This window comes from Rutidosis leptorrhynchoides, chromosome 4 (assembly GCF_046630445.1).
Source record: "Rutidosis leptorrhynchoides isolate AG116_Rl617_1_P2 chromosome 4, CSIRO_AGI_Rlap_v1, whole genome shotgun sequence".
NCBI lineage: Eukaryota > Viridiplantae > Streptophyta > Magnoliopsida > Asterales > Asteraceae > Rutidosis > Rutidosis leptorrhynchoides.
Window position 1 is genome coordinate 236,275,283 of NC_092336.1, and position 12,794 is coordinate 236,288,076.

Sequence of the window (12,794 nt, forward strand, 5' to 3'; positions counted from 1 at the left end):
TGGAGATTTTTGGGCAAAATTTAAAAGTTTTGGGGCAAAAAAAAAATCCACTGGGGCAAAGTCGAAAAATCCAAAAATTTTACACTGAAATTTGCAAATCCACTGGGGGCGGCTGCCCCCGCCTGTCCCCATTAAAAACCGCCCCTGCTTGCATCTGAAAAGTCTGAAGAATAAAAATGTTTTCAAAAAGCAATTGAATATTAGATCTGGTCCTTGAGAATATTTCTAAAACGTCGAAGATTGAAACTTATTCAGGCGAGCAACTCATAAGGATGTACTAGGACTGAGATTTATCCCTTGAATCTTAATTTAAATTAAGGATGCAAATGAATATTTATCTGTTATTAATATGCAGTTGTTAGCAATGTAGTCCCAACGTGGGTTTTAGTTTCTTTATTTATTTATATGAAGTTTATTTATAAGTAATAGATGTTTTGATCCAACATATATAGTACAAGATATAGATCATATAGGCTTTTAGGACAATGTGCTTTATATAAAAAAATAGTAATTCTAACTGTACAAGATGGGTATCTAATGTAGGATTAAATGAAAGAAAAATGACATCTTATACAAAGCCTGTAAATTAGATCAGAAAATTTGACTCATTTATTAGGGTCAACTAATGCTTTGGTAAAGTTGTAACTTCATCTATTTCCCGTTCGTCGGATAGATTGGTCTCCATCTATCTTTTGCACGTCCTTTATATCTCTATTTGTCATGTCGTGGTGTTTTTTCCTTTCTTTGTTTCTTTGTGCGAGCTTAGGTTTGGTTTCTGTTTAGTTTGCTCGGTTGTAATGGTTGTTCGTTCATGGAGGTTTCATTTTTGATGAACCTCTTTGTGTTTTATAATAGTTTTCTGTTTTCGCTAGAAAAAAAAAGTTGTAACTTCATTAATGTTGTACACCCCATTTACGAGATTATGTTGTAACTTCATGAATGGGTTGATCGAGATTTTGTTGTCTTTAAGGCCACCTACTATGGTTCATGATTTTCACTAACCTTTCTTCGCCACATCAGCGCCACATCAATACAAACACTTTAACATTCATTTCACAATCCTTTTACTAAACTCTCACAATCTTACACTACATCTCAAATTTTAACCAGGTTTAAATTATTATTTAAATACAATAAATAAATACAAATAATATTTTAAAATTAATTACATAAAAATATATTAATCAAAGATAAAAAAATTTATTATCAAAATAAATTGAAACACATCACATATAAAATTAAAATATAAACTAGTGAAATGACCCGTGGAAGGTTTAGTGATATGTTTTAGGTATTAAGTGAATGTAGATGTTAAAGGTATTTACTTTAATGACCCGTGGAACTACGAATTCCGACTAAGAAACTTCTCGTTGTTTTTACAAATATATTGATGTACTTAATTTAGTCAGGATAAATGAACTACATTTATTCTCCCACCATTCTCTTTCAATTTTCATTACAATTATTATTTTCTTTGTCATAAAAACCTACATTACAACTTTTATTAAGACATGTATTTCGCATAAATATGTAGCGTAATTAATCACGTAAAGGGAACGTGTATTTGAATAATAATAATAATACAATAATTATAGTTATAATTATAATAATAAATTTTGCTTAAAAATGAAGTATTTATATATTTAATAATAATTATTAGTAATACAACAAATGCCTCTTGAAATTATTTTAAAAAATTAAAGTACAATTATTATATAAAGGTTGTACAAACTTTACATATGTTCATAAGGTGTTTTGTAAAAGATTGTACAATTTGTTACAAAGTTTGTACATATGATCATAAGATTGTATTATCATAAGGTTGCACATAATGCTTCAAATATTGTACATATGATCATTGGGTGTTTTATTATAAGAGTGTACATAATGATCAAATATTGTACATAATGTTATGGAGGTCTTTTATCATAAGGTTGTACATACTGCTTCATGTATTATACAATTGGCATGTTAATATTATTATTAAATACAATTAATTATTTTAAGAACATCATCATGTGGGTTTTAAAATTTTTTTCTTTAATTTTGAATTTTGTTTAAGCATGAATTTTTTAGTAAATAATTATATTTTAATTCTAAATTAATTAAGATTAAAATTAATGACATCATCTATATTTTTGTAAATGGCAAGTTTTAGCAAAATGAAGAGTTAAATTGTGAAATGATGACATCGTTATTTTAGAGATTTAATAGAAGTTATAGATAAATAAATTAAAATATAAATAAATAAATTAATATTCTCACCCACTACTTTATCATTTTCCCTACCTCACCCAACTTTACCATATCTATCTCTCCTCCTACCTTCAGCAACATCACAGTAGCGAACTGCCACTACACTCCTTGATTTACAAACCCCAAAATAAAATTACACCATGTTTTGAAAGTTGGGAAATAAAAAAAAAGAAAAAAACAACAAATGGGACCCAGCATGTTCGTGATTTGCTCCGTTGCAGGCCCCACTGGCGGAAGCTTTGGCGATTTGCTGGTGATGGTCGTGAGGTGGTAGCGGCCGTTAACGGTGGTGTTTCACGGAGCATAGCATCCGGCCTAATTAGTGATAAAAACAAAGCTAAAAAATGGGAAAAGGTCAACCAGATTGAACCAATCCAATGCAAAATTCCTGGTAATTCATTTTCGTCATACAACTATATTATCAATGAAATTATACATTCCTTTGTAGTCATGGTTAACACAATAATTATTTATAAGAATATTAATTCTTTTGGAGAAATTAACCCAACCCAACTCATGTCAACCCATACCAAAAGTAGCTTTTTTGAGCACAAACACCTATTATGCTCTACTTCAACCCATAAAACATCTAACATACTGCAGATTCTAAAAACTGTTGAGAGTCAGAAGTTAATGAGGAAAGAACGTATTGCCGAAACTTTATCCACTTTGAACTTAAGAGATACTTATTTGTACTTACAGTTGGGGAACAAGAATAACAACCCCATCTCACATGGTATCTGATACACTAACAATAGTAAACGTTAAGGATTTATAACAATAAGTGTTGTCCCTGTGACTCAAACTAGTAGAAAAAACCATTTGTGACCCAAACCTCCCATTTTGCTACCTCAAGTCGCAATAGAATTTAAAAAACCAAAGGATTGATAATAACGAGTGCAAAAAACTTCCGAATAGAAATTCAGCTAACGATTCCTCTCCCCTGAGCAATTTTTGAACGACCTTGAAGATTCCATATTTATTTATTGGAATCGTTTTTTCGGAGATCTAATTATTCCCTACCACTCGACCCAAAGCTTTATAAGTCAATGCACTTTCAGCATGACGGCTTCGTTTCTGCTGATTAAAAGTCTAATATTGTTCAAAGTCAATGTATCGAGAACACTATCATCACAACAACACTTACAAATAACCTTATTTATGTCATTATAACTTGATCCACTAACAGTATTTTGAAGAAGAATAGCACCTCTACCAGCACAACAAACACAACAACCAAAACAAGTCATGGATCCGATTTTAATGTACACTCTTCTGATGATGGCGGACTACAGAATGTGGTGAAGTAGTAACTCAGGCGGTCAAAAGAGATTGCACAAACTGAAAAATGTTAATTACTAAAACAAGAAAAGATACGATTGCATTCCCAGCTTGTTGGTGCTCTGTAGGCTGAATTTGCAGCTCAAAGTTTACTTAGTGTTGAGAGAGAAATTTATCAATTGACGCAATTTACGGAATGAGTTTCAAACCTTGCAAGTTCAAGTTAAAGAGATGAATTTGCTTCAAGAAAGGAATGTACGTACAACTTAGAATAAACACAAGGTGAAAATTAAAACACATGATGAGTTTAAAGCCTTGCAAGTTCAAGGGTTTGCTTGGTGAAAAGAAATGAGTTTAAAGACTTGCATATCAACATATTCATAAATACACTTTGAAGATATCTTTGAAATTTATTTATTTATCAACTCCCGATTTTGTAATTATATTATGTAATATGTGATTGTTCATATATTTGTCGATTAATAGAGACAATTTTATTTCAGATATTCAATCTAGAGTTTACAGATCTCAAATTGAGAATAGTTACCAGAATTTGTGATGAACACGATGATTGCAGCCCAGAGAGAGAAAAACAAAATACTCTGTATTTGTTTTTGTGACGATTCGAAAATTTTCGACTAAATTTAAACTTAATCTTTATATGTTTCCAATACGATAAGCAAAGTCTGTAATGTTGAGTCTCAAAAAGTTTGAACTGTTTCATATATTCAACTGTTCTCGACTGTTCTCGACGATTCACGAACCACTATTTGTAAATAGATATGTATATATTTAAATAAATATATATATAATTTGAAATATAATTTATGATGTAATCGTTAGAATTAATAATGTAAAATAAAATAATATATAATAATTATTATTTAAAACATATCTATATATATAAATAAAGTATATTAAATATATATTTTGTGAATTCGAATCTATTTAGTAAACGACAGTAACACTCAGTTGTCATTCGATTGATAGTAAGCAAGTTAAATTCAAACTTATATGATTTTAAAATAATCGGTGATTCGAAAATGAGTTATATAATTCATAGGCTTATTAAAAATGTATTTACGAGCTATTTGTTGAATTTTAAAACTTTTTATATTTTACTTAGGGTTGGGAGTGAATGATTAATGTAATTTTATTTAATAGATAGTGACTGAATTCTATATCATAATGACCTAAATAAATAAAGACATTTAATTTAAAAATTTGAGATTATTATGTAGACTTTTATCCTCCACTGATTAACAACGGAGTACGATATTCCAGTCCGTGAAATAATGTCGGTAATAAGAATCCAAATTCTCCCCGATGGCTTCCATGTTGATATTAATTCACATGTATTGCTGTTTATTTTTTTGACAACTTTTATTTTATATATATATATATATATATATATATATATATATATATACACACACACATATATATATATATACACACACACACACACACATATATATATATACACACACACACACACACACACACATATATATATATATATATATATATATATATATATATATATATATATATAAATGGTACACAATAATACTACCATCAACCCTTCATCTTTTTCTCCTACATCCACTTCGCCATTTTTTTTTTTGCTATCTCCTGTCTCCTATCTTTCAATTAACCACGCAACAAGGTTGCAGCTACTACTATTGTGACGATATTATTACTATTTTTCGGTTGTTACCATGTAGCACCATAAACCGCCATCCCACAGCCCACTATCGAAAGCCCACATCATATCTCGATCTATTATGCTGCTGTCTCTGTACCCTACCATCTTTTTGCTTTCCCTCTCAATCACAAACAAACAACTATCACTAACTTTCTTATCTTGTTTCTATCGACGAAAGCATCCACCACCTTCAACCTTGTAGGGACCCGTCCTAATCCATCCGGACGAAGTCCATATCGATTATAAACGATTCACAACAGTTGATTATATCGCGAGGTACTTGACCTCTATATGATACATTTTACAAACATTGCATTCGTTTTTGAAAAGACAAACTTTCATTACATCAAAAGTTGACGGCATGCATACCATTTCATAATATATCCAACTATAATTGACTTAACAATAATCTTGATGAACTCAACGACTCGAATGCAACGTCTTTTGAAATATGTCATGAATGACTCCAAGTAATATCTTTAAAATGAGCAAATGCACAGCGAAAGTTTATTTCGTACCTGAGAATAAACATGCTTTAAAGTGTCAATCAAAAGGTTGGTGAGTTCATTAGTTTAATATAAATAATCATTTCCATCATTTTAATAGACCACAAGATTTCCAGTTCTCATAAATATACGTCCCATGCATAGAGACAAAATAATCATTCATATGGATTGAACACCTGGTAACCGACGTTAACTTTAATACATAGAATATCCCCAAACAGAACCTCTCGTATGTTTAATAATAATCTCGAAGTACTAAAGCATTCGTACCCCGAATGGGACTTGTCAAGGTCCAAAGATCTATCTTTAGGATTCGCGTCAATCAGGGGCCATTTCCCTAAATTCTTAGGTTACCAGACTTGAAGGGCGATATTCGGTTAATAATCCAACCATATAATGTAGTTTTGATTACTTGTGTCTATTCCGTAAAACATTTATAAAAGCAGCGCATGTATTATCGGTCCCAAAAATATATATTGCAAAAGCATTTAAAAAGGAAGCAAATGAAACTCACCATACTTTATTTTGTAGTAAAAATACATATGACAACATTGAACAAGTGTAGGGTTGGCCTTGGATTCACGAACCGCAAAAGAGTAGCTTCCATGGTTAATAAAAAAAACAATGTCACTGCTAAGATTTGAACCCATGACCTCTCGCTGAACAAGCACCCATCTAAACCGTTGAACTGTTACTTATTTCTTGTAACAATTCACTCGATTATTTATTTATCATGTACTAGACTGTTTATCAATTTCATTATAATTTCTTCAATTATCACGTAACAGTAACCAGCAACTCAAGGCCCACTAGTTTCAGCCCAACAGGAAGGACAAGATTACGGCCCAACAGGAAAAAAAAAAACTCTCAGCCCAACATCCAAATAGAAACTCTCGGCCTATGTTGTTTTAATTTACTCCGAAGTTTTGCTGTGATTCGTCTATATGAGAAAAATTTATTTATAAAGCAACCAATTGCAACAGCTCAATCATATAGCGACCTATTAATATATCATAATACCCATTACTTCAATCGCTAATCTTGGATTCGAAAACAGTAGACCGTAATAGTGGAGCTGCACAATCACCAACATTGTGCCATTTTTTAATTGTATCTCATCATGCTTTAATTTATAAAGTATCAATCAAGAAATTTGTCGGTCATGGGACTAGCTTTGTTCCACTTGTATTAAAAAAACCCCATTATATATCACTCACTATATTCAAGTGGAACTAGCTGTAAACATGTGCTTAACCTTTTAAATTCGTTAAAGTGTTTATAGGTAGTGAGTTGTGGGTTGTAACAACAATAGCTGCAGTTGCATCTCAAGCAGAAAATAGAAAATAACGTCGTAGCAGTTTTTCATGGTTTGGTGATGGTTATCGAAGTATACATAAAATAATAGTTGAGTAGAAGTAGTAGTTTAAGGGTGGTATGATTGAAGGGTTCATGGACTTCTTTCAAATAAAAGCAAACACAGCAGAATGTTTCCACACAGTTAATGGTATTCGATAGTGTTGGTTCATGATGTTTCTAACCAGAAAACGAAGAAGAGTAAGAAAATTATGAAAGGTGGTAGCTTGGTTGTTGATCGAGCAGTGTGGGTTAGTGATGGTGGTGTGAATTGGAATAATAAGAGAAGTAAAAGACAACGACTTGAAGTGTTTAATTTGGGTCAGTTCAAGTAAACGTAGCAGCAACAATAAAAACTTACAGTGGCTTTGGTGTTCTAGCGTGAAACAGAAAAGAAAAACAAACATATGCAGCAACAATTATATGTGATGTGGTTGTGATTTCATGGTGGTTCACGATAGAGGAAGAGAGAGAGAAAGAAAGTGGTTGTTGATGGTGAAGGTGGTGGTTTAATATGATGGTTCATGAGTATAGTAGGTATAGCAACCATGGTGGGTTTTGATGGTCGAAGAATAGAAACATGAGATGGTCTTCGAAAGACGATTAGTGTTTTGAGCTGAACGGAAACAGAAATAAAGAAGGTATACAGATGCAGCAGTCTTCGAAAGTATTTGCAGATGGTGGTCTCGTTTGAGCAATCATAAAGAAGAATAAAAAGAAGTATGGTGTTGTAGTGATGTCAATTAACAATTGGATTTGAATTATATAACCAATTCGAAATTGGATTGCATAAATCTTATCGTACAGAAAAAAAAATATAAACAAAATAAAGTTCTGACATAGAAAGCTAACAGATTTGGATTCTTCTCTGTGTTTGGATTTGTTTATGTATAGATTCAGAGACAAGATGTACATATTTGTTAAATCAGAGATTTAATAGAATAAATAGACAGATAGAGATGTCAATAATTCTGTTATGAGTCTAATTCATCCATTTAAAATTGAGCTGTAAAGGAGTAAAGTTTGATTGTGAAGTGTAACAAACTGATTTCCTTTTATCTATTTATCTTACTCGTGATCTTTATAATTAATAAGTATATGTATATTAATTTTATTAATAATACACTTAATAATAATATTACTAATAATAATTATAGTATTGATAAAGATGCTAATAATAATAATAATAGGAGTAATAATAATAATAAGTCACAATAATGGTAATTTTGGTGAAATTGATAATAATAATAATGTTATTAATGATAATAACAATAATAGTTAATAATAATCCTAACAATAATGATAATAAAAATAATTATTAATAATACTCTTAAATATGATATTATTAATGATAATAATAATTTGTATTATCATTATAATAGTAATTATAAAATTAATAATGATTTTAATTATAATGGTGATTATGAAAATGATAATCTTAATAATAACTATAATTAGAATTTTATTACTGATTATAATTGTACTGATATTAATATTAATATTAATATTAATATTACAACTACTACATATTTAATTGTGTTTTAAGTTTATTTTTTATAATATCTAATTACTTAACAGTTTATTAATCTATTTTAATTTATAATATAATTATTTATATGTTTAGTTATTTATATATAAACATTTCTATTTACGATTAAAGGTTCGTGAATCGTCGGTAATAGCTAAAGGGTAATTGAATCCATATAAATTGTTCAAAGATTTTGTGACTCAACATTACAGACTTTGCTTATCGTGTCGAAATCATATAAAGATTAAGTTTAAATTTGGTCGAAAATTTCCGGGTCGTCACAGTACCTACCCGTTAAAGAAATTTCGTCCCGAAATTTGAGTGAGGTGGTCATGGTTAACAATAAAAATGTTTTCATGACGAATATGAGTTGATAAATAAAGTTTTATTACCATTGAGTAATAAGAATAAAACAATTCGATTATTCGAAGCGTACTAGTGAGGCTACCACAAAAGATTGTGATAGAGATTTAACTTTTAACATAATCTTGGTTGAATTTAGAAAATAAGGTGCGTCTTAACTTTTGACAGAGTCAGGGTTGAATTCCGGAATTCAAGGGATTTAAAGCAAATCTTTGAAATCTAAAAGATTTGATTCTTCGGCGAAAAAAAAAATTAAGATCACTATAATTAAATACGGTGATCTCCCTCGATTACTCTTTCTGTTATTTCCATTATAAATTAAATTCTTCCGTTCAATTATTCTCATCATTCCTATACTTTTCTTCTTAGTTCATACATCCAAACGATTGTAAAAAAAAATGCTTAATCCAGTTCTGATCCTTGTCCTCATCCTTACTATCACAACAATCATTCTCCTTTTCCAACTTTCACCAGAGGAATCTGCTTTCTTCTACTTCGCCCTTGGGGTTATAATGTTTTTAATTCTCTCGTGTCTTTATGTTGCGATAAACATTGATATACACAGTTTGTAATTTATGTGTTGTTATCGGGCTTTATATTCTCCCTTATATTTCGAAGCTCTATGCTTTTGTTTTCTCTCCCCGACTTCAAGTCAAGCGAATAATGGTCCATAATTTGTAGATATAGAGTTTCGAATGATTATAATATTCTAAGCAGGAAGGAACGTGATAGCACGATTTGATTTTCAAATTTATCAACATCACGGAAGATAGAACCATCAAGAATACATTTTCTTGATTTGTTCAGGAGTTAAGTAGAATGAAAGAGTTATGTAACTTGGCACATGATGACGTTATGATCTGTGAATCATCACGTCCCATTAGAAACTCAGCATGACTTACTGTAATATAATCACGTTGATCAAGTGTCATTATATTATACTAACTCATGCATCAATTTCCAACACTACTTCAAAAGCGTTCATATTTTAAATTCGAAAGTTTACAGAATATAGAAACTAACAGTTTCTATATAATGTAACACTGATAGCACGAAGAGATTAATGATTTCAGATAAGAATAGTTATAAAAATATCTTCAGAAATATGGAGGATATTTATAATGAAAGATACGATGATATCTTGGAATTTCTAATATCGAAGGATGGTGAAGAAAATTTGTCCGCAAGAGTTTGGAGTCAGAAGCAAGGTATCCGTTAAAGACTTCAGCAGACATTGAATCATTTGGATTCTTTGAAGTCAAACTTATTCTTTGTGATTTGTCTACGGTTTCCTTCATAGTTTCGCATAACCCGCTTTTCGGTACTAAATTTTCTATTGAGTGTTTCCAATACTCCATTCTTTATCATCAAACTTTCAACGGTTAAGGTCGTGTACAATTTTTGCTGCTGTATTCAGCTTTTTCAGAATTTATGGTATTGATTTGTAGCCTGGGTGCTTTTCAGAATTTCAGAATGAAAGATCATAACTCTAAGAGATAAATGTTATATGTTTACATGTACCTATTGATGTAGACATGCTGCGAGGTTTCAAAATACTGATTGCTGATTCTCGGTATTTGGTACGGCAATTCTCATCATCAGATGCAGATGAGTAGATGATAGGATTTCAATGAATAAATATAGTGATTTATCGGAGAGATTTAAACCAAGGAGCGACGAGGTTGCTGGTACATCTGCTAGTAATATGGTAGATTATAAAAGGTTCCCTGGTAACAATAAAAGAGCACGCATATATATCAAGGTTATAGTAAGGCTAGTCCGACTGAAAAGTCGAAGTTGACTTGTTGGAGCTGTGACAAATTTGGCTAATTTGGAAAGAGGTTGCAAAGTTATTTTTGGTAATAACAATGCCAAGGAATTATAAGTTCATTTTAAACTTCTACTTAGCTTCCAAGAGTTTTTCAGGTGCATGCCCATATGCATAAGTTCTTCCTTTCGTAGGTATCGTGTGGTTGGATCATCCTCTCGATTGAGGTGTTTTCAAGAATCATGAAAGGTTTGAATGCAAATTGTAATCGTCAAGATACAAATGAGGTTTAAGATGAGATCAAGTGGCAAACTTGAAGAATTGTTTAGTTTCATATGTTATAATCAATATTTTAATTCATTTTAATTGTCCAATGTCAGCAGTCCACAGTTGATAGTCCACAATTAACAGTCCAATAATTCATATATAGCTTAATATATAATATCCGAATTAATTAATACGTATCGTGACCCGTATACGTCTCAGACTCGATCACAACTCAAAGTATATATATTATTATAGAATCAACCTCAACCTTGTATAGAGATCTCGATCATTACTGCATATAGAGTGTCTATGGTTATTCCAAATAATATATATATATATATATATATATATATATATATGCGTCGATATGATATGTTAAAACCTTGTATACGTGTCCTGATATTTAAAGTGCGTAAAAATAAATAACAGAAATTAAATGATGATAAATAAAGTCTGTAAAGTAAATAACAGAAATTAAATGACGATAAATAAAATTGCGAGAATGTAAATTGCGATAATTAAATTGCGATAAATAAAATGTAACCAGTTAGCTAGGAACAATTAGCTAGGAACAGTTAGCGTAGATTCTTAACAAAATTTCTCATAGTTAATTCGTTTGTTTCTAAAAAAATTTATTTTGTCAAATGTTTTCTTCATTATGCCACTTGTTGAATTCTGGTAAATCAAAATCCCAATATGAAATTGGATGAATATGGTTATTCTGTGATGAACGGATTTGTATATCGGTGAATGTAAGTAGGATAGTAAATGACTGTTGAATCAGCTTCGAAGAATGTACAGTGTAATTTATTAATGTGAGATCTGAATATTCCTCGGTTATTACCTACCCGTTAAAATATTTTCATCATTAACAGTTTGTACAAAAGAATTTTTAATTACAATCTTTATGAAAACATATATATACATATATATTTTCTTCAGATGTAATCATAGATTTAATGAGTTAATATGATATTAAACTCATTTGATTTATCGTTAGAACAAGAATCTATTATCTCTAAAACATTAGAGATTACATAATCACCATGTCGTACAAAGATAAATAATGTAGAACGTCATGTAGAATGAAGATAATCGAGGTAGGACATCATGTAGTATGATGATTATGCTGGAGGTACAGACTGAAAGTTTGAGACGTGTAATGTTGAGGTTTGTGCTGTGGATGTTGTTGTTGGTGGTACTGGTGTTGCCGGTGTTGTAGCTGATAGTACTGTTGGTGCAGATGATGTTGTTGAAGCTGGTAAATTTGGCACCATATTTTCCACATTGATCATTCTAGCGCGAAGCTCGTTGACTTCTTCTATTACATCGGGGTGATTATCGGTAAGAACGAGCGAATGAATAAGGTTTAGAATCTGAGATAGTATGTAATCATGACGAGATATTTGGGAAATGAGGGTAAAAATGGTGTCTCGAATAGGTTCACCGGTAAATGCTTCAGGTTCTTTACCAAAAGGTAAATTCGGTTGGTGGAAGGGATCGCCTTCTTCGCGTCTCCATTGATTAAGTCGACAACGAACCCATCAAATGAATTGAGGATGGATGATTGGTTGATTCATTCTGGTGACACTGCTTTCAGAGCTTAGGTGAAACTCCATATCGGAATAGCTGCCGGAATAACTATCAGAATAGCTATCGGAATCTGAGGGACTCGAACTAATTGAGGGATTCATCTCGTACGATCAGATGAAGGATTTTCAATAAGAAATAGATTATAGGATGTAGATTAGTACCCTGCAATAC